This window comes from Hylobates moloch, unplaced genomic scaffold (genome assembly GCF_009828535.3).
Source record: "Hylobates moloch isolate HMO894 unplaced genomic scaffold, HMol_V3 SCAFFOLD_22, whole genome shotgun sequence".
NCBI classification, from domain to species: Eukaryota; Metazoa; Chordata; class Mammalia; order Primates; family Hylobatidae; genus Hylobates; species Hylobates moloch.
This window is the reverse complement of record NW_026652297.1, coordinates 26185115-26205183: the sequence shown is the minus strand read 5'-3', so window position 1 is coordinate 26205183 and position 20069 is coordinate 26185115.

The window sequence follows — 20069 nt, the reverse complement described above, 5'->3', positions numbered from 1 at the left end:
GAGGAGAAGATGTGAAAAACACATTTAACAAGTTTGATTTAAGAAACGTGTACAGAACACGCACAAACAATTGAAGGATACATATTCTTTTCAAGTGCACATAGAACATTTATAATAATTGATCAAGTATGAGGCTGTCTGCCTTTTAATGAATATAGTCTTATAAACCACATTCTTAGGCAACAACAAAATTATGTTATAAATGACTAAAAATGAAGAAAACATAACAGAAATAAAAGAAGCTTTATAGTGAATATGTAATAAAAACATCACCGTGAAAATCTTATAAATCAAATCTTGTGAGGGTTTAGCTTAATTGGTACCTACAAATAAAATTATGGCTTTAAATGCTTATATTGTAAAGAAGAGGGGCTGAAAAGAAGTGAGTTAAGCATCTTACCTTAAACAGTAGAAAATAATAATAGAAAATACTCAAGGAGAGAAGTTAGGAAGTAGTAAAGACAAGGTCAGAAATTACAAAAATGAAAAACAGAGTCAATAGAAGGGAGCAATAGATAAACCTGCTTCTTTGAAAATCCTAATGAAATTGGCATATCTCTGCAAGACTGATAAGAATATAATGAGAAAAAAACAAGTAAATAGCAGTTAGGATGAAAGAGATATAACTATGCACTGAGGCAGCAGAGATTAAAAAGTAATTAAAATAAAAATAACTTAAAAATTCAGACAATATGAATATGTTCTTAGGAAAACAAAAACCCCTAAAATTGAATAAGAAATGATTTTGTAGCCTTTAAGGTACTGATTCAATATTTTAAAACATCTCTTCAAAGAAGATACCAGGTACAAAGAGTTCTAAATATTAGGTAAGCTTTTAGGGAACAAATAATTCCAAACTTACATAATATTTCAGAAAGTCAAAAAGAGGCCAGTGAATCTTCAAAATGAAAATTTAACAAAGTCAGTACAAGAAAGGGAAGTTACAGGGTAATTTAACAGTTTATTATTGATTAAACATCTGAAACAAAATATTAGCAAATTGAATCTAAAATCAAAGATAATATACTATGACCAAGTTCATATGATTACAGGAATATAATGTTAGTCCAGCGTTTAATAGATAAATATTATTTGTCACATTAGCTAATTAAAGAATCTTTTTTTATGATAAAAATTTTTAGCAAACTCGAAAGAGAAGAAGAAACTTTTCTTAGCCTGATACACTATATCTACCTGAACTCTATAGCCAAAATTTTATTCAGTGGTTAAATATAAAATTATCTCTATTTAAAATTAGGAACAAGAAAGGATTCTTGCCACTATAATTTGTATTCAACAATATACTGGCAGTATTAGCCAATGCAATAAGACAAGGAAAAAAAAACTATATGAAAAGAATCGATGAAACCATATTATTAGCAGATAATCTACTAAAATGCTCAAAATAATGAACAAGAATCCTTAGCATTAATAAGATAATCTAACCAGTTTTCAGGTTTTGATTAATATAAATGTCAATTGTCAAATGTCAAATGTCAATTGACACATGTATAAATCAGTTACATGCATAAATGCAATTTAAAATGCTATTTATGGGAGGAAAATAAAATATAATGTATCTAGAGATGATAAAAGCAAAGACTTATATAGTACTTACCATGGGCTATGCACTATTTGAAATATCTTACATATAAATAAAATAGTTTAGAATAGTACATGGCCCATGATAAGTGCTATATAGTCTTTGCTTTTATTATCCTAGATATATTTTGTTTATAACTACATTATATTTTTGATTTATATATTTTCTTTTGTGTTTGAGTGTATATATTTATATATAGTATATATTACATACATATTTATATATAATATATAAATATACAAAAATCCATGCATCCTTATAAGAACCCTATGAGGTAAGTACTATTAATTAGTTCCACTTACAGCTGAGGAAACTGAGACCCAAAGAGATCATGCAAGTTGTTCCATATTCCACAGTTAATAAATTGCAGAGTAGGAATTCCAACCCAGCATCTGTTTCTAGAATATGTGCTCTTAACTGCTATTCTATAATTTTCTTTTTGGAGAAAATTATACCACTTTATTGAAAGACATCCAAAAGGTCTGCAAAACCTGGGACATACCATGATTGTAAATAAGATTATTTGATATCATAAAAATAACAATTCTTCCAAAATTGGTATACATAGAATAGAGTTCCCATGAAAATCCTGACAGAATTTTCATGGAAGCTGATAAGCCAAAGGTTGAGAAGAGCCAGCGCATTCCTGAAAAATAAGAACAAGAAGGGAGAGGGATAGTTGCCCTATCAGATAACAGCATAAAATGTTAATGGTCCAGAAATAAAGAGTGAGGCTTTGGCACAAGGATAGAAAAATAGACCAATGGAACGCAATCAAGAGCTTCTAAATCGACCCACGTGTGTGTGGATCTAATAGGTAAGAGTGTATCAGTCGGGAAAAGATAGGCTCTTCAGAACATGATATTAGTTATCCAGACTTAAAAAATATGAAAATAGATCCCTACTTTATTCCATACACAAAAATGAATTCCAGATTGATAAAGTTCTTAAAAATGAGAAAAGTTTAAGATTTTTAGAAGAAAATGTGAAAGAATATCTTGAAGACCTTAGGGTAGTTATTTCTTAAACATGCCACACACACAAAAAAACCCTAACAATAAATAAAAAGATTGCAAAATCAGAGTAAATTAAAATTAATAACATCTAGCTATTATATGACATCAGAGACTAGAAAGACAAGCTACGGACTGAGAGAAGAGATTTCCAACACATGTAACTGACACTGGCTCAGCGTCTAGAATCTAATAAAAAACTGTGAGTAAATACAGAAAAGACTAATGGCCCAAAAGAAAGTGGAACAAAAGAGATGAGTAGAAATTTCACCATAGAGAGCATGAATGGCCAATGAACATGTAAAAAGTTGTTCAGCTACTATAGTCATCTTGGAATCCACATTACAATCATAATATGATATAATTTCTTATTGTCTAGATAAACAATAATAAAAAGTTTGAAAATACCAAGTTAAGGATGTGGAAGTCAGTAAGGAGGTGGAACAAAGGAAACTTTTCTGCACTTTTGGTGGGAGTATAAACTGATACAGCCACTTTGGGAAACAACTGCATTATCCAGTAAAGTTGAAAATGTGAATACCCTGTGATCCGGCAACTCTACTCATAGACACATAACTTAGAGAAATTCCTGCAATTATGCATCAGGAGAAAGATACAACGTTATCAGCAGCACTGTTCTTAATACTAGAAAGCTGGAAATAATGCAAATAATGCAACAGCAAGATAGAGAAATACATTTTTTGGTATAGTCACACAAAGGAATACTACACAGTGACACAAGGAGTATATTCTACAAATACTTCCCAGGTTCCATAGTATAGTTTTGAGATTTCTTCATATTCAGCACTCAGCTGAATATGAAGCTGAATACAGCCAAGTGCTGAATATGAAGGAATCTCAAAACTATACTATGGAATCTGGGAAGTATTTGCAGAAGAATAAATAGGGTACAATTCCATTTACATAGAGCAAAGTCAGGAAAAACTAAACAGGATTTCATTTAGGAATTACAGACATACCTCATAAAACTATAAAGCAAAGCAAGAGTAATGTCAAATATAATTCAAAATAGTAGTAGTAAAAATATAATTCAAAATAGTAGTTTGAATAAATATAATTCAAAACGAGAGTCCCTCCACCAGTTGACACTCATGGGGTTTAGAAGGCAATGGCTATGTTCTGTTTCTTCATCTGCATAATGATACAGGTTGTTGTATTATGTTGTTTTATTAGTTTCATTCTTTAAACCTTACATGTATTTTATATGCAGTACTTTTTATATATGATATAGTTCCCATTGAACAAAAGAGAAAAAAGAGTCTATGGAGAGACTTTCTATTTATGACTGTTAAGTGTTGCCCTTGACCTTTCCCAAGTGCTTCTGAAAACTTTCAGAAAGGAGAAGAGAAAAAGCACATCACAAATAAGGATGCAAGGCAACTGACAAACCCTGGACAAGAAAGTATGGAGTGTACCTGTCAAAAACCAGAGACTGGCCCAAGCAGAGGAAGCATGCCTAAAGCTGACACATGCCACCTTGGGCTATGAGCAGGATGCAGACTTCCCCAAAGACAAGTACTTCCATGTAAAAGACCGTGGTAATGATATTTTGGTTAAAACCATGAGAACAAGGGGTGTGGCCTGGCCCCAGGAGAGGTGCAAATGTCCCTGGAGAGCAGAATGTGTGACTGCAGAGAGGGAACGCAGCGGGGAGCAGAAGGAGACCCAAGAAGGCAGGGCATTTCTATTACCAAGTTCTTGATGTCTGGCCACCTCTCCCAGGGCGACTGCCTGAGACATAGCAGGCTGGGGAAGAGGGACAGGAGGCAGGACAGAAAGCCCAGACTCCTGTTTCCAGCCAGAGCATCCATCCTGCAGCTGCTGGTGTGTTGGGTGCAATGGTTCCCTTCTCCAGAGAATATCCCACAACATGATGAGCTGCCTCCTACAGAAATGCCTGATAGATTACAACCCTGTCCCTGGGCATGGGGTGGGGGCTCCAGCTCATGGCTGGCTAATAAGGGAAACTCATGGTGGGCAATTCTGTGATATTATGTACGGTCCGGAGCTCCCTGAAGGGTCAGCCTGAGGAGAGACTTCAGCTGGAACTTCATCTTTGCTTAGCTTCTTCCTCTGCTGTAGCCAATATCCCTCAGTCCCTTACAAGTTCCTTGTGTAAGAATTCGTTTCCAGGGCTTTGCTTTTGGTGAACTAAACGTGTGTGAGCTACATGGGTCTACTAAGCACCTAAAGTTGAGGGTGAACATGCTCCCAGGGAAGAAGAAATTCCAGATATGGGAGAAGAAATCTTTCACAATGTGCCCAAAAGTGTACTGAGAGGGTCCCAACTCCTTTCCTTACCTCCTCTGACATTACTCTAGTGCATAGTGAACTTCATTCACATATACCATTATTTTATAAAAGGAAACAAATATAGGATCTTTGCATGGAAGTGGTAAATAAAGTGGGGATGGGATAGAGAGAGAAGACAGATGAAGTAAAAAGAAATGAAAAACATACATGACAAGGGGAAGGAACCAGAAACTACAGAAAAACTTCATATAAATAAATGTTAAGTTGAACCATATGAAATTGTCCATATGTGACCATTTTTGACTCACAAAAATACAATTTCATATGGCCCAACTTGAGTATTTTTCCAAATTCTTACAGACATTACATGTGATATAATCTCTCTTAAAAAGAGCTCAAAAAGAAATAGATGGGTCAAAGAAAAAATAATAGAAAGAAATGACATGTAAGTTAGTAGAGCTCTTGAAGAAAATGAACGACGAAGCAAAAACATTACAGAGACGAAAGCCACATTAAAGGCCATAAAACTAGAAAGAAAACAGAAAACAAAGACATGGTGGCTTGAAGAAATCATGCAAAACAAAATGGAAAAGTGCAATGGTATAGTCATGATTACAGACAAGTTTATAGGAACTGTCATCTGTGGTCACATGGCCTGTAACAGGTTCTGCGGGGAAAGTTGTGTGGAGTGGGCTTGGCGCAGTGCTCTTGGGGCTACCCCTCTATGGAAGCAAGGAAGGCAGAAATGGGTAGAGGGAAAGCTCACCTGTGGTGTGGCTGCGACTGAGGTCTTAGCAGATCCCACGTGGAGCTCTGGAGCTAGACAACCCTTCCGAATTGTTCTGAATTGAGGAAGGAGGGCCAAGCCTTTGTTTTTCCTTATCACTCCAGACCCTCATTGGTAATAGGCTGGTCTCTGAGTGAGGAAGTTTCTTGGGGCTAAAGGTGATTCTCACTGAGGGACACAGCTTTGAGCCCTTAGCAGCCGTTTGAGCCTTCTAGCAGCTGTGGGCTGAGTACCTTGGCCTAATAGAGGGAAGCTGGTGGGGCAACACAATATCCACGCAAACCACCCCTCACACTGCTCATATACACTTGCCTCTTGGGGTAAGTTCACTCCACCCAGAAATAGCTTCTTCAGAACTCTCTTTGGCCTTCCTTCCAAAGATCTTGCTTCTGTGGGGTCATATGGCCTAAGTAGCAAGAGCTGCTGGTGCTGCAGCCTTAACCTGCTGCAGAGCCCTTTCCTGCTCCAGGCACCACTGAGAGCTTATAGGCTTCTGTGTCACCCAACAAATAGGTTGCACATGCAGTTTCTTGAACCCAAGGAGGCCCGTAAATAGGTTGTGCTTTTTTCTTAGGAACATTATGAAATACAATCATGTGTCCTTTACTTTTGAGGGCATCAGGCATGTCTCAAATCCCTGGCTATAAGAACCTTACTGATCTATCTGGTCCCTGAATCTTAGAAGGGTTTATCTTGTTGAGGCCTCCATTGTACTTGCCACAGCTTGCTCATTCTCTATAGTCAGTAGGATGGACCTCTTGGAGGTTCTGCCAGTTATGTGATTTGATTTTTTGGTCTGGCTGGTGGGAGGGGAGGTGGGGTAGATCCTGAGAGGAATAAGTGTTATAAGGCACCAGACTCACTGGAGGCTCTTGCCTGGTCTTTAAGCAAGGGGGATTCACTATCTTCTAACAGTATGGGCCACTTTGCATGCCTAGCAAGTTCTGGGGAAGCTGGGTGTTAAAGATATTCAAATGTAAATATTCATATCCCTCATCCCAAGTCTCAGGGTCCCAAACCTTCCCAAGGAGAGCCCTGACTTTTGCATAAAAGACTTGCTGGACTGGGGATTCGACTTCCTCTGCATCTTTTCTGAGCTCCCAATCCCTGTTCTCTACTCTGTTTGCCCAGCAACTGCAGTACATTAGGGGTTTCTTAAACCCTGCTAAGGAGACCCTCTGGCTTTCACTTTTTTTCTTGAATTGGTGATGAATCTCACTAAGCATGTCGGCACTGCTCTCGTAGGGATCATAGAGAAAGTTCCCCTTTACCCTCTGAAGTTTCACTGAAAAATCAGCTCACAAAAGGCAGATTAATTGGAGAAAAGGCATACAATTTATTTAATGTGTACACACAGGAGCTTTCAGAACGAAGACCCAAACATTGTAGGAGAAATTGTCCATTTTTATGCCTAGGTTCAACAAATATGGACAATCGTGTAGAAATATGGTTAGACAAACAGGGCATGATCTAATTCAAACAAAGGCCAGAAAGGCCTGTCTGTCTAGATCCTTCCTGGTGTTTCTGAGCAGCATTGCTCTCTTCTGGGTATGGGACAGGGCCCTCTCTGGAATGGGGGTCTTATGACCTAACGCCAAACAAGGTAGGTCAGATAATTTCTTTATGACCAGTTTTTATACGGAAAGGCAGGGGGAAAGTTAGAGTAATATTTTTAGATTTTGTGGCTGGCTTTCGGGAAAAGGGGTCCTGGTTTCTATGGCCCACCTCGGGAAGGAGGAATTCTAGTTTCTGTAGTTAGCCTTGGGGGAGAATGGGACTGAGAGACATGAAGGCAGGAGAAGGTCAGAGAAACACTTTTGCTTCTAAGGCTGCTTTGGAGTCCTTCATTTTGGGGTGTTGTTTTCTGAGCCCCAACACTCTTCAACATATCAACAGCACTCACAATAGTCACCTCCTTCCATCATCCTTATGGTTTTGCTGCTTATCTCACACCCTTGGGCTCCATCTTGTAGAGTAGGTGAGTAGCCAGCCATAAGCAGGAGGGGGAGCCCGTGAGAAAAGGGAGGAAGATCTCACACCCCAAGACCACCCAAATGTGCATACTGAATATGAGCAGAGAGGAGGGGAAATTCCTAGGCAGGAAGAAGCACCTGTTAAGGTGCCCCCATTTTCATCCACTCTGCAGTCAAACTGTCAGAATATATCTAGCTACATGCTGATAAGGAAGGGAGGAGGGGTAAAGAAGAAATTCCTAAGAAATACATAGGCACAATAAGTGTGAATTTAACTGCTACACAAGCTTCCTAGAGTGGCTGCAATGAGCAATGCAGCCTTTAGGTAGAATTCCTATTCAACACCGGCTGCACATGCAAACACCCTGACACGAAGAATTCCACGAGCCTGGGTGGGAACTAGGTGGGTAAAAAGGTGGAACTTAAGGCAGGAGCAGGAAAACTAGACAAAGATAAAAGGTGGAGGCTGACCGTGGTGGCTCATGCCTATAATCCCAGAACTTTGGGAAGCCAAGGTGGGTGGATCACCTGAGGTCAAGAGTTCGAGACCAGCTTGACCACCATGGTGAAACCTCGTCTCTACTAAAAATACAAAATTAGTCAGGCATGGTGGTGCAGGAGGTGGTGCTACTCGGGAGGCTGAGGCAGGAGAATTGCTTGAAACCCAGGAGGCAGAGGTTGCAGTGAGCCAAGATTGCGCCACTGCACTCCAGCCTGGGCAACCAGAGCAAAACTCCATCTCAAAAAAAAAAAATAATAATGAAAATGTGGAGACTTAAGACAGAAGCAAGAACTTCAAGAAAAAAATCCAAGATCATAAAAACCTAATGCAGAACTCTCACAGCTGCTGCTGGCTCATTCTCTTTCAGGAACCTCCTATGCCTTATCTTTCAGGGTGCACTGTCCCTTTAAATAAACACTGCTGCTGCTGCTTCCAGCCAGGTCACTTCTTAGAGTGTGCTCTTAAGTCCTTAATAAACTTTGCTTACATTACTAATTAGTTTCTTGGCCGAATTCTTTCTCCCAAGTAAGACTAAGAACTGAGGATTCCCACATTTCTGAGTAATACTTCTCCTAGTGTCATTTTTTTGTGTAATTCATTAAACCTGTAGAAGGAGCAACTATGTATTAAATCATATTATAACATGTCACTCTTGAGTAATTTATCTTCTGAACCTAAAGAATGACTTAATTTTATCATGTTGGGCTCAGCCCATTATTCTAACCTGACAAGGTCTTGAATCTTGTTTTCTCTTTATTTATTTATTTTTATTGAAACTGGGTCTTGCACTGTCACCCAGGCTGGAGTGCAGTGGTGTGATTTCACTCATTGCAACCTCCACTTCCCATGCTCAAGCGATCCTCTTGCCTCAGCCTTTGGAGTAGTTGGGACTACAGGCACATACCACGACATTTGGCTAGTTTTTAAATTTTTTTGTGGAGACAGGTTTTTGCCATGTTGCCCAGGCTGGTCTTAAACTCCTGGACTCAAGAGATCTATCCACCTTGGCCTCCCAAAGTGCTAGGATTACAGGTATGAGCCATGGTGCCTGGCTGAATCTTGATTTCTTATTCACTGTATTATCTTCCAAGTTCTGTATTGTCTGTAAATTTGAGAGACTTACCTTCCATGTCTTTATTCAATTTATTGATAAAAATATTGAACAGAGTTGGGTCGGCCGGGCGTGGTGGCTCACGCCTGTAATCCCAGCACTTTGCGAGGCCGAGGCGGGCAGATCATGAGGTCAGGAGATCGAGACCATCCTGGCTAACATGGTGAAACCCCGTCTCTACTAAAAATACTAAAAAAATTAGCCGGGTGAGGTGGCGGGCACCTGTAGTCCCGGCTACTCGGGAGGCTGAGGCAGGAGAATGGCGTGAACCCCACGGGGCAGAGCCTGCAGTGAGCTGAGATCGCGCCACTGCACTCCAGCCTGGGTGACAGCGAGACTCCGTCTCAAAAAAAAAAAAAAATTGAACAGAGTTGGGTCAATGTTGATAAAAATGTTAGACAAAGAAGGGGTAGAAACAGATTACTGAGGCATAACCATTAGTCTCACTAATTCAACAAATATTTATTAAATACCTAATACCTGCTGGGCAACCTGCCTTACATGTTGGGAATATGATGGTGAACAAGAAATGTTTCATGACCATGAGCTCCTTATGCCCTTCACACAGGTTTCATCCGTTGATTTATTTACTTTTTTTGTGCTAGGTTATTTGCCTAGACAATAAACACACCAAAATGTACTATAGTCTAGCCTTGATGATTCCAGAAATTTTAACTTAGTGGATCAGGAAAGATCTTAATAAAGATTCCAGAAATTTTAACTTAGTCAGTCAGTAAAGATCTTAATAAAGATTCTAGAAATTTTAATTTAGTGGATCAGTAAAAATCAATAAAAATAAAAAGAATGAGGGGGGGGTCATACGAACAGGTCTTTTTTCAACTGGTAATTTTGCAAAAAAAAAAACCAAAAGAATGTTGTTTTAAAACATTCTCTGCCATAATATCATCATTTCAGAAAGCAAAAGGTATGATCCTTACCATCATGGGGTTTGTAGTCTCATGAGAGCCAGACCTTAAGCAAAGAAACAAAGGAATGAATAGAAAGAACATGCAGTGATACTTGTTATGAAGGAAATCAAGTGGTGCAGAGTAGGGAATAATGGAGGTGGTTAGGAAAGGCCTTTTGAAGAGGTGACATTTTAGCTGATGTGTGGAGGAATGTGAAGAAGCCAGTCATGAGGAAGGTCTGGGATAGAGCACCCCAGGCAGAGAGAACAGCAGGTATGGTGATACCTGGTGGGGTAGGGGCTGGTGGCTTGGTGCTGGAGAGCTGAAAGGAGACTAGTTGCTAGTAGAGCTGGAATATTGTGACTGAGGTGGTGGGTCCTGAGCTGGGGCTGGAGAGTGTGCAGACACAAGCAGGATATGTTGTGAGCACCAAGCAGGACTCTCCCTGTGCTGCCGGGCAGGAGCCAAGCTGCTCAATTTTCCAAATGATTTCAGGAAAAGAGGCATCCTGGAAATCCATTGACATGAACCAGCAACTTCAATTTTTCAGTAATTCCCTCCTTCATTGTCGAATTCTCTTTCTCTCTTTCACCTTTCTGAATGGTTTACAAAAATGCCCTGATAACTCTCATTCTTTAAAAACCCTCATTTAGTCCCTTGTCCCTTTCCAGTTAACATTTCATTTCTATGCTTCCCTTTAGGGCCAAACTTCTCTCAAAAATCTTCTACAAATTTTGGGGCCCAAAACATGATACCCCAACCAGGTGCGGTGGCTCATGCCTGTAATCCCAACACTTAGGGAGGCGGAGGTGGATGGATCACTTGAGGTCAGGAGTTCGAGACCAGACTCGCAAACATGATAAAACCCCATCTCTACTAAAAATACAAAAAATTACCTGGGCGTGGTGGCATGCACCTGTAATCCCAGCTACTTGGGAGGCTGAGGCAGGAGAATCACTGGAACCTGGGAGGTGGAGGTTGCAGTGAGCTGAGATCATGCCACTGCACTCCAGCCTGGGTGACAGAGCAAGACTCCATCTCAAACAAAACAAAACAAACAACAACAACAAAAAGGTAGCCGAAAATATGGCACCTTGGCATTTGAGAAAACCACAGAAGCAAGCAGGCACTCTGAGGTTCTCCTGCCATTCTCCCCTGAAGCATGGTCATAAAGGAATTCTCTGACTTACCTCAGGTGAAAGTAGTTCATGGGACTCTCATTCTAATGGGGTCATACCCTATACTCAGAGGCCAAGAAGAATCTAACAGGCCTTGCTAAGTTCCCCCCAGGCTATTACCATTAGGTTATACCCCCTTCTTTTTCCTCCACAACTGTCTACTTCATTCATCAGACTTAGCAGAAACATAGAGTTTTCGCTGGGACTTTGATTCTTCATTTCTGAAGACTCATTTGTCATGTAAAACTTTGGTTAAATACATTTATTATGCTTTTCTCTTGTTAATCTGTCTTTTGTTGTAGGGATGTCAGCCATGAATGTTGTGATGGGTGAGGAAAATATATTACTTTTTCTACCCTGCAATATACTACTCCTGTTTTTCCTCCTCTATTCACTTCACACCCACCCACCTAAGTTGGTTCTGGCTCCCAGTGCTGAAATTGTTGCTGTCAAGGTGTCTGACATCTGAATTCTAAAATGTGCTGCTCACTTCTCTATCCCACTTTCTCTGAGTCTTACTGGTATTACATGTGGCCACCAGGACTTGCCCCTCTCTTGACTTTCACAAATCCTCCCTCTCTGAGGTAAGGATTTCCTCTTACTTCATGAGGTCAGTCTTCTATTTTCTCTCTCTCTCCCACTCTCAGTCTTGCTCACTCACTCTCTCTTTTCTTGTGACCTATGTTGACATTCCCAGGGTCTCAATACTGGTCTTGACTTTCATCTCTCTATACTCTTCTCAATCCATGGTTTTAAATACCATCTAAACAATGCATGTTCTAAAATTTGTATCTTTACCCCCAACCCCTCTTTTAGACTCCATATTGATACCTCCCACAGCCAACTTAACATCTCCATTTGGATGTCTTACACATAATCTCAAACTTCACATTGCCAAAGGGGAACCCATTCTTTTCTCTCCTAAAATGATTTCTTCTTCATTCTCACCGTCTATGTAAATAGAACCCCCGTAGGACGCCATGATGCCCAGATGCCTGGCTTGGACAGTGGCTCCAGCGAGATATCTGGGCATTATGTTTGAGTTTTTCCTCCACATAATACCCCACATCCAATCTACTAGTAACTCATATTATTTCTACTTCCTAGATACGTAGAATTCGTTTACTGCTCTCCATTCCCAGCGTGAACTCTCTTGCCCAGCCACTTTCTCTCATCTGGGCTAATTCAACAGCCTTCCAACTGGATCTTCTGCTTTGACTGGTCCTCATACAACCCATTCCCATAGAGCAAGCAAAGCGGGAGTTTCAAAACATAAATTGGATTGTGTTACTTCCTTGCTCAAAACCTTTCAATGGTTTCCCTTTGCACTGTGAATAGAGTCCAAACTCCTTATAGTAACTTAGCAAACCCTACACAATGGACTTTAGCCAACCTCTGGGTCAAGTGAAGAGCTCAGGCAAGCCAGAATTCATGGGCAGAGGTTCTGCAGCTGTGCCATGTAGTACTTCAGTCTATCAGGATCCTAGGTTGTGCCAAGGAGAGGGATGCCACCCCCTAACTCTCTTCTTTTTTATCAGCTTTTGTAAAATGTAGTCCTGTTGGAGCCTGGATGCTAGGTGCTCAGGGAAGTCACATGCTCCTGCTGGGAAAGCCAGCAGGGCAGGGTTGATTGCACCTGGAGGCCCCAGAGGGAGCCAGGGTCATTCATAGCCTTCCCTCTGGGTGACACACAGTCATAAGTCCCCACCAGAAGCTTGGCCCTCAAGGGGAGCATAGAAATGAAATGTTAACTGGAGAGGGACAAAGGACAAAATGAAGGTTTTTAAAGAATGGGAGATATCAGGGCATTTTTGTAAATCATTTGGAAAGAATAAGGGCAGAAGGAGAATTGACAGTTAGGGAGACAATTACTGAAACATTGAAGTTGGTGGTTCATGTCAATGGATTTCCAGAATGTATCTTTTCCTGAAATGATTTAGAAAATTAAGCAACTTATGTCTTTATTTTTGATTCTTTAAATACATTAGTAGAGGTCCAATACACCCAGTGGCAAGTTGTTTCAGTGCTCTGTGATGAAATTGGCTCGAGTCTAAACCCAGAACTCATTGAGAACATCTGGGGATGCCTTTATTACCCAATCCCCTGACCAATGTCTTCTGACTGAAGTTTGCTCTGTCTTTCCAACAAAGACAGGAAAAACAGTGACTGAGTGGCAATGCTCGTCTGCAGTGTTTGGTTGACATTGCACTGTCTGCCCCAAGCAGAGTGTTTCTCCCCCATTAGTACAAATGTATCTGGGTAACCATTTGCATTGTTCTTTCCAGTGTCACCATAGCTCATTATTAGCTGTGACCTCTAGAGCCTGCTCTTTTTGGTATATACTCCTCTGGCATTTCTCTCTGGTGATGTGGCCATTTGTAGTGATTATTTTGGCCAATTTTGCAATGTCCGTTAAATCCTAGATTATTCTACTATGATTTTATAAAACAGCTTTTGCCAGTGATAGATGTATGGATGACCACATGTTATGGTCTGTGTGTTTGTGTCCACCTTAAATTCATATGTTGAAACATTCACTTCCAGTGGAATGTATGGGAGGAGTTGGGGGTTTGAGAGGTAATTGGTCATGAAGGTGGAGCCCTCATGATGAGATTAGCGCCCTTATAAGAAGAGACAGGAGAGAGCTTTCTTTCTTTCTCTTTGCTTTCCCCCTCCATGTGAGGACACAGCAAGAAGGCAGCTATTTGCAAACAAGGAAGCAGGCCCTCACTGGATGCTGGATCTGCCGGCACCTTGACCTTGGACTTCCCAACCACTAGAACTATCAGAAATAAATTGTTGTGTAAGCCACCCAAGCTATGGTAAGTTATCATAGCAGCTCAAACTGATGGAGACCCCATTGTCCAACTTTGTGCAGCCTGAGGATGAAGCCAACACACAGGAACGGGCAAGAACAAAGGAGTCACAGAGGATCTTGTGCTCTCTCCACCCATGCCAGGAGCCCACCTGCCTGATGAACTTCTAGGGTGTCATACCTCTCCTTCCTTTTAAGTTAATTTGATGGATGCCTTCTATGCTTTTCAGCTGAAGTCATCCTTCCTCTCATCCCTTCCTTCTGCTCCCTTTCCCCATCATTTTGAAATCAATGTTCATCAAACAGCTACGTGTACAGACACTTTGGGTTTTCCTTAGATGTCTCCATGTCTTTTTAACTGGCATCCACTAAACTTGCATTCTGAGAATTTCTTGTTTTAGGGCTTCCCAATGTTTTTTCCGGTATTCCAGTGTTATAGAAAGTGACACCAATGTTCAGATAGTCTGACTGCTATTCCCATAGGCCACTGGCATGTGTTTAGAAGCACTGCTTTGAAATGTAGGCTGCTTCTTCTCGGAGTGCTCATTGCACCGGCTGCAATATAAAATCTGTTGTCCTATGACACATCATGATTTTGGGTTTAGAGAGATGATCGCTGTTTTTTTATAGTCTATCCGTGGCACCAGGTGCATGTGACTGTTTTGAAGCCTGCTTTTCAAAAACGACGTGTCTTATTCTGTCTAATGTTCCTTTCATTCACAATAGTAACCTCCAGCATGACATGGCCCCTTTCTCCCAAGGTCCCCGTCACTTCTACTTCACCAATTTGTTCTTCCTTGTTGGTCAGAATGAAGTCCAGAGTAGCAGCTCCTTTCTTACATCCTTTTCTTTCCAAGAGATGAAATTGTCAGCACAGTGAGTCAGGTAGCTCAATTGGGATAGACCCAAGGGATCTATTTGTGGTAATTCACATGCCTGGAAGTAAGGAGTTTGATGTGAGCTTCAGATCAGCAAAGAAATTGGATTTATTTTGGACACTGTATCGGGGGAAAAGGATCTGAGCTGTGGGAGAAATTGAGGTGATTGAATAGATCAGACCAAGGCTAAAGGCTGCGCTCCTTCCCTTCAAGAAATGAAACACTGGCTCGAGGAGACATTGTGTCTGCTTTAGAAAGACACTGTAAAATGTTGACAGACCCAAGGAAAGACGCAGACCACTTGGCGCTGAGCTGGCCAGTGTCAGCCTGAGATGGAGCTGTGGTGGCAGTGGGCATTGCTGGCCACTCCCCTGGTGCTTGTTGCAGGGAGCCAGGTGGGTCTGTCAGCAGGGGGCTAGTGGCAGAGGCGAAAGCACTAGTCAGTGGCAGATGGCAGGAGGGCTGGAGCACAACAGACATTTCTGTACAATTATTGATAAGCAACATAGTGAGGTGGGTTTCACGGTCAGCAAGCTCTGGGGTAGAGTTCCCCATTTCACTCCCAGCTGTGATCAAGCGTAAGTTATGCAACCCTTTTGCATGTCAGCATCCTCTTCTGTAAGGTGTGGATAATAACACTTGCTCCCTAGGGCAGAGAGAATTTAATTTTAAGGTATATAACGCAATTAATACAGAACTAGCACAGAGTAAGGACTCAAAAGGGGAGAGGTACAGGGCAAAAAGGAGGAGACTCCATCCGGGATGAGAAAACTCCTGGGGAGCTCTATTAAAAGCAGGAAAATGAGGCCAGGCGCAGTGGCTCACACCTGTAATCCCAGCACTTTGGGAGGCTAAGGCAGGTGGATCACAAGGTCAGGAGATCAAGACCATCCTGGCCAACTTGGTGAAACCCCCACTCTGCTAAAAATATAAAAATCAGCCAGGTGTGGTGGTGGGCGCCTGTAATCTCAGATACTTGGGAGGCTGAGGCAGGATAACTGCTTGAACTCGGGAGGCAGATGTTGCAGTGAGCCGAGATTGCACCACTGCACTCCAGCCTGGCAACACAGCAAGACTCCTTCTCAAAAAAAAAAAAAAAAAAAAAAAAAAAAAAGAAAGAAAGAAAAGCAGAGAAATGAATGCAGGGGACATGTTCATGGAGGGAAAACCAGGTGGGAATGGGAGGAAGGCATTTAAAGGGAATTGAGGGCAAGCAATGGCATCCAGAAATAGGGCAGAAGGGATGCTGAGCATAGAGACAGGCAGTGAGAAGCTCCACAGTGTGCAACGAATACCTCCTCCATGTAGGCACTGTGTCTGTCGTGAAGCATGAAAGAAATAGTAGAAGAAGGAACACTTCACTGGTTAGCTATAGGTATCTTCTTGCAAAGAGGACACGCAGAAACAGGAGAAAGGGTAGAAATGAAAATCCGACTTCATTACACAAAGTGATATGACTAGCCTAAGCTGACATTCCCAGGGTCTCAATACGGGTCTTGACTTTCATCTCTATATTCTCCTGTACCTGCCTGTGGAAGGAAAATGTCCTGAGAGGTCTTGAATCTGTGCATTGCTGGCAACTCGTGGACCTTGTGCAGTGGAGCAAGTAGAAGACTGAGCAGCTTTGAGGACAAGGATTCCTATCACTATGAGGTTTTCTCACATGCATATTGAACTCACAGAAATTTTGCTAAAAGCCCACAGGGAAGACAGTGTACATAATGCAATGCAGCTTATTCCAGCAGCCATTCCACAGAAGGAACATGTATGTCCAGAGTGAGTCTGAGACGGGAGATATCAACTGCTGTTTTCCTGGTTGTTCTCAGGTTTCTCTTCTCATCCTCTCTCATATTGTGAGCCTTTCTTTGGTTGTATGTGATTCTGGGGTATAAAGACACAGTCCTGTAAACTTGTAGTTTACATGGAAACACTTGTCACACACTGCGTGCTATGGATTGAATGTTTATGTCCCTCTCAAATTCATATGGTGAAAGCCTAATTCCTAATGCGAGAGTATTTGGAGGTGGGGCCTTTGGGAGGTGATGAGGGTTAGATGAGGTTATGAATGTAGGGCCACCATGATGGGACCGGTGGCCTTATAAGGAGCTGAAGGGACAAGAGTCCTCTTTCTGCCACATGAGAGTAAGGAAAGAAGGTGTCCCTCTGCAAGCCAGGAAGAGGGCAACTCACCAGGAATTGAATCAGTCAGCACCTTGACCTTGGACTGCTCAGCCTCAAAAACTATAAAGAATAAATTTCTGTTGTTTAAGCCACTGGGTCTAGAGTATTTTTGTAATAGCAGTCTGAACTAAGACATTGTATGGCATGATGAATTGCTATATATTGTAAAATTAGAAAATATGTCAGAGTATAGAGGATCCCCCCGTACAATTTAAAGAATAAGGAGGAGGAGGAGGAGAAGGAGGAGGAGGAAGAGGAGAAGGTAGAACATAATGTTTCCATCCAGGTTAAGACACAGGCTGGTTCCTGTACCTTAAAGCTTACTATGTCCCCCTTCCCCAGTCACGTTCCCTGTGTTCCTTCTGAGGCAACTACTAGATGACTTTTCTGATATCATCCCCTTGCTTTTCTTTACAGTTTTTCCACCTATTCACATATCACTAAATAGGATATTTTTGAGTGTTGCGTGGTTTTGTCTGGCTTATAAACAGAATCATGCTGCGTGCATTGTTTTTTGTGACCAACTTCTTGGCTCTACATTGGGTTTGAGGCTTTAGCCAGCTCATTTGATGGCAGAGTGCTGTGCCATTGCATGACTGCACTATCATTCACTCATCAACTATACTACTGGCAAACATTTGTGTGCTTTGCAATTTTTTTACCATAGTGAATAATGCTAGTGTGAGCATTCTTTACATGGCTCCTGGTGTACCTGTATATGAGTTTATTTAGAATTCCACTTAGGAGTGGTATCTCTGGGATATAGGATATGTGCCTGTTCAAGTTACTAGGTAATGCCAACTGTTAAAGTTGCTGACCTAACTTATACTCTTATTGGCAAAGAATGAGAATTTTCATTGCTCCACATTCTCACCTCTTCACCATCATTGCCATTTTATATATGTGTAATATTTTATATGTAACACTATATGTAACATAGATTGTATTTATATTCCATTTGTGCTTATATAATGCTGCACACAACTGCATTTTCCAAACACTGCCTAATATATTTTGTAGAAAATGTAAGGAATTTGCAAGGGTAATATTGTCCATATTCACTTTCCTTTTTCACTTTTGAGTTTAGAATATATCTCCCACATAAAAATGTAGCTCTTCTGTTTTGGGAAATTACATTTTTGGTAGATCAAGGAGAATTTATGAGAGAGAAGACCCCAAGAGCATTGTTGAAATACGTTTCTGCCTTCTTTTTGTCCATGATCAGTACATCCCAAATACACTGAATTTATAATGTTGAATGGGTTTTTCCAGTCGGGAAGACACAACTTGTCCTCATGAGAAGTTCTAGAACATTGGAGTCCAGAAGTTTTCTTTGTTGAGGCCTGAAAGGACTGCTGGTGTTGGGGATGACTGGCAGTGAGTGACTTAGTAAAGGATCCAGGGCCACAGAAGCCATACAAACTGATTGAGAGTCTAGAAACTGCATAGAGCATTTGCCACTTTGTGTTCTATAATTGAATTACATGGTGACGTAGAGTGTATGTTAGTATAGAGGTGTTTTTATTTAGTTGGTGGTGAATCAGAGAAGAATTATGAGCATGAAGAGAAAAAAACACATTTATAGTCAACCAGGTGGACACTGTAGCCTATGTATACCTATATTTTTGGATTTCTTAAAAATTGTGTCTTTTTTGTTTCATAAACAGAATTAAAAACAAAATCCATATGATCATCTCAATAGACATAGAAAAAGCATTCAATAAGATCCAACATTCCTTCATGACAAAAATCTTCAACAAGCTAGGCATAGAAGGAACTTACCTCAAAAGAATAAAAGCCATATATGACAAACCCACACCTACCATGATACTGAATAGGCAAAAGCTAGAAACATTCCCCCTAAGAACTGGAACAAGACAAGGACCTTCACCCTTCCTATTCAACATAGTACTGGAAGTGCTAGCCAGAGAGATTAAGCAAGAGAAAGAAGTAAAAGTCATCACATCCAAATAGGAAAAGAGAAAGTCAAATTATTTCTCTTTGCTCCTCATAGGATTCTATACCTAGAAAACCCTAAAGATTCTACCCAAAACTTCTAGACCAAATAAATGACTTCAGCAAAGTCTCAGGGTACAAAACCAATGTACAAAAGTCAGTAACATTTCTACACACCAATAACATTCCACCTGAGAGCCAAATCAAGAATGCAATCCTGCATACATCTCCAAATACCTAGGAATATACCTAACCAAGGAATATACCCAACCTAACCTAATGCCCCCAAAATAGCTGCACACACCCAGAAAATATCTAGAAATATACCTAACCAAGGAGGTGAAAGATGTCTAAGAGAAGAACTACAGAACACTGCTGAAAAAAATCAGAGACGACACAGACAAATGGAAGAGCATTCTGTGCTCATGGATTGGAAGAATCAATATTGTTAAAATGTCTATACTGCCCAAAGCAATCTACAGAGCCAACACAATTCCTATCACATTACCAATGTCATTTTTCACAGAATTAGAAAGAATTATTCTAAAATTCATATGGAACCAAAAAAGAACCAGAATAGCCAAGACAATCCTAAGCAAAAAGAGCAAATCCAGAGGTATCACATTCCCGGACTTCAAACTATACTATGAGGCTATGTAATCAAAACAGCATGGTACTCCTACAAAAATAGACACACAGAACAAAGGATCAGAATAGAGACCCTGAAATAAGGCCACACACCTACAACCAACTAATCTTCAACAAAATAGACACAAACAATAGGGAAAGGATACCTCATTCAGTTAATGTTGCTGGGAAAACTGGCTAACCATATGCAGAAGGATTGAACTGGACCCCCACCTTTCGCCATCTATAAAAGTTAACTCAAG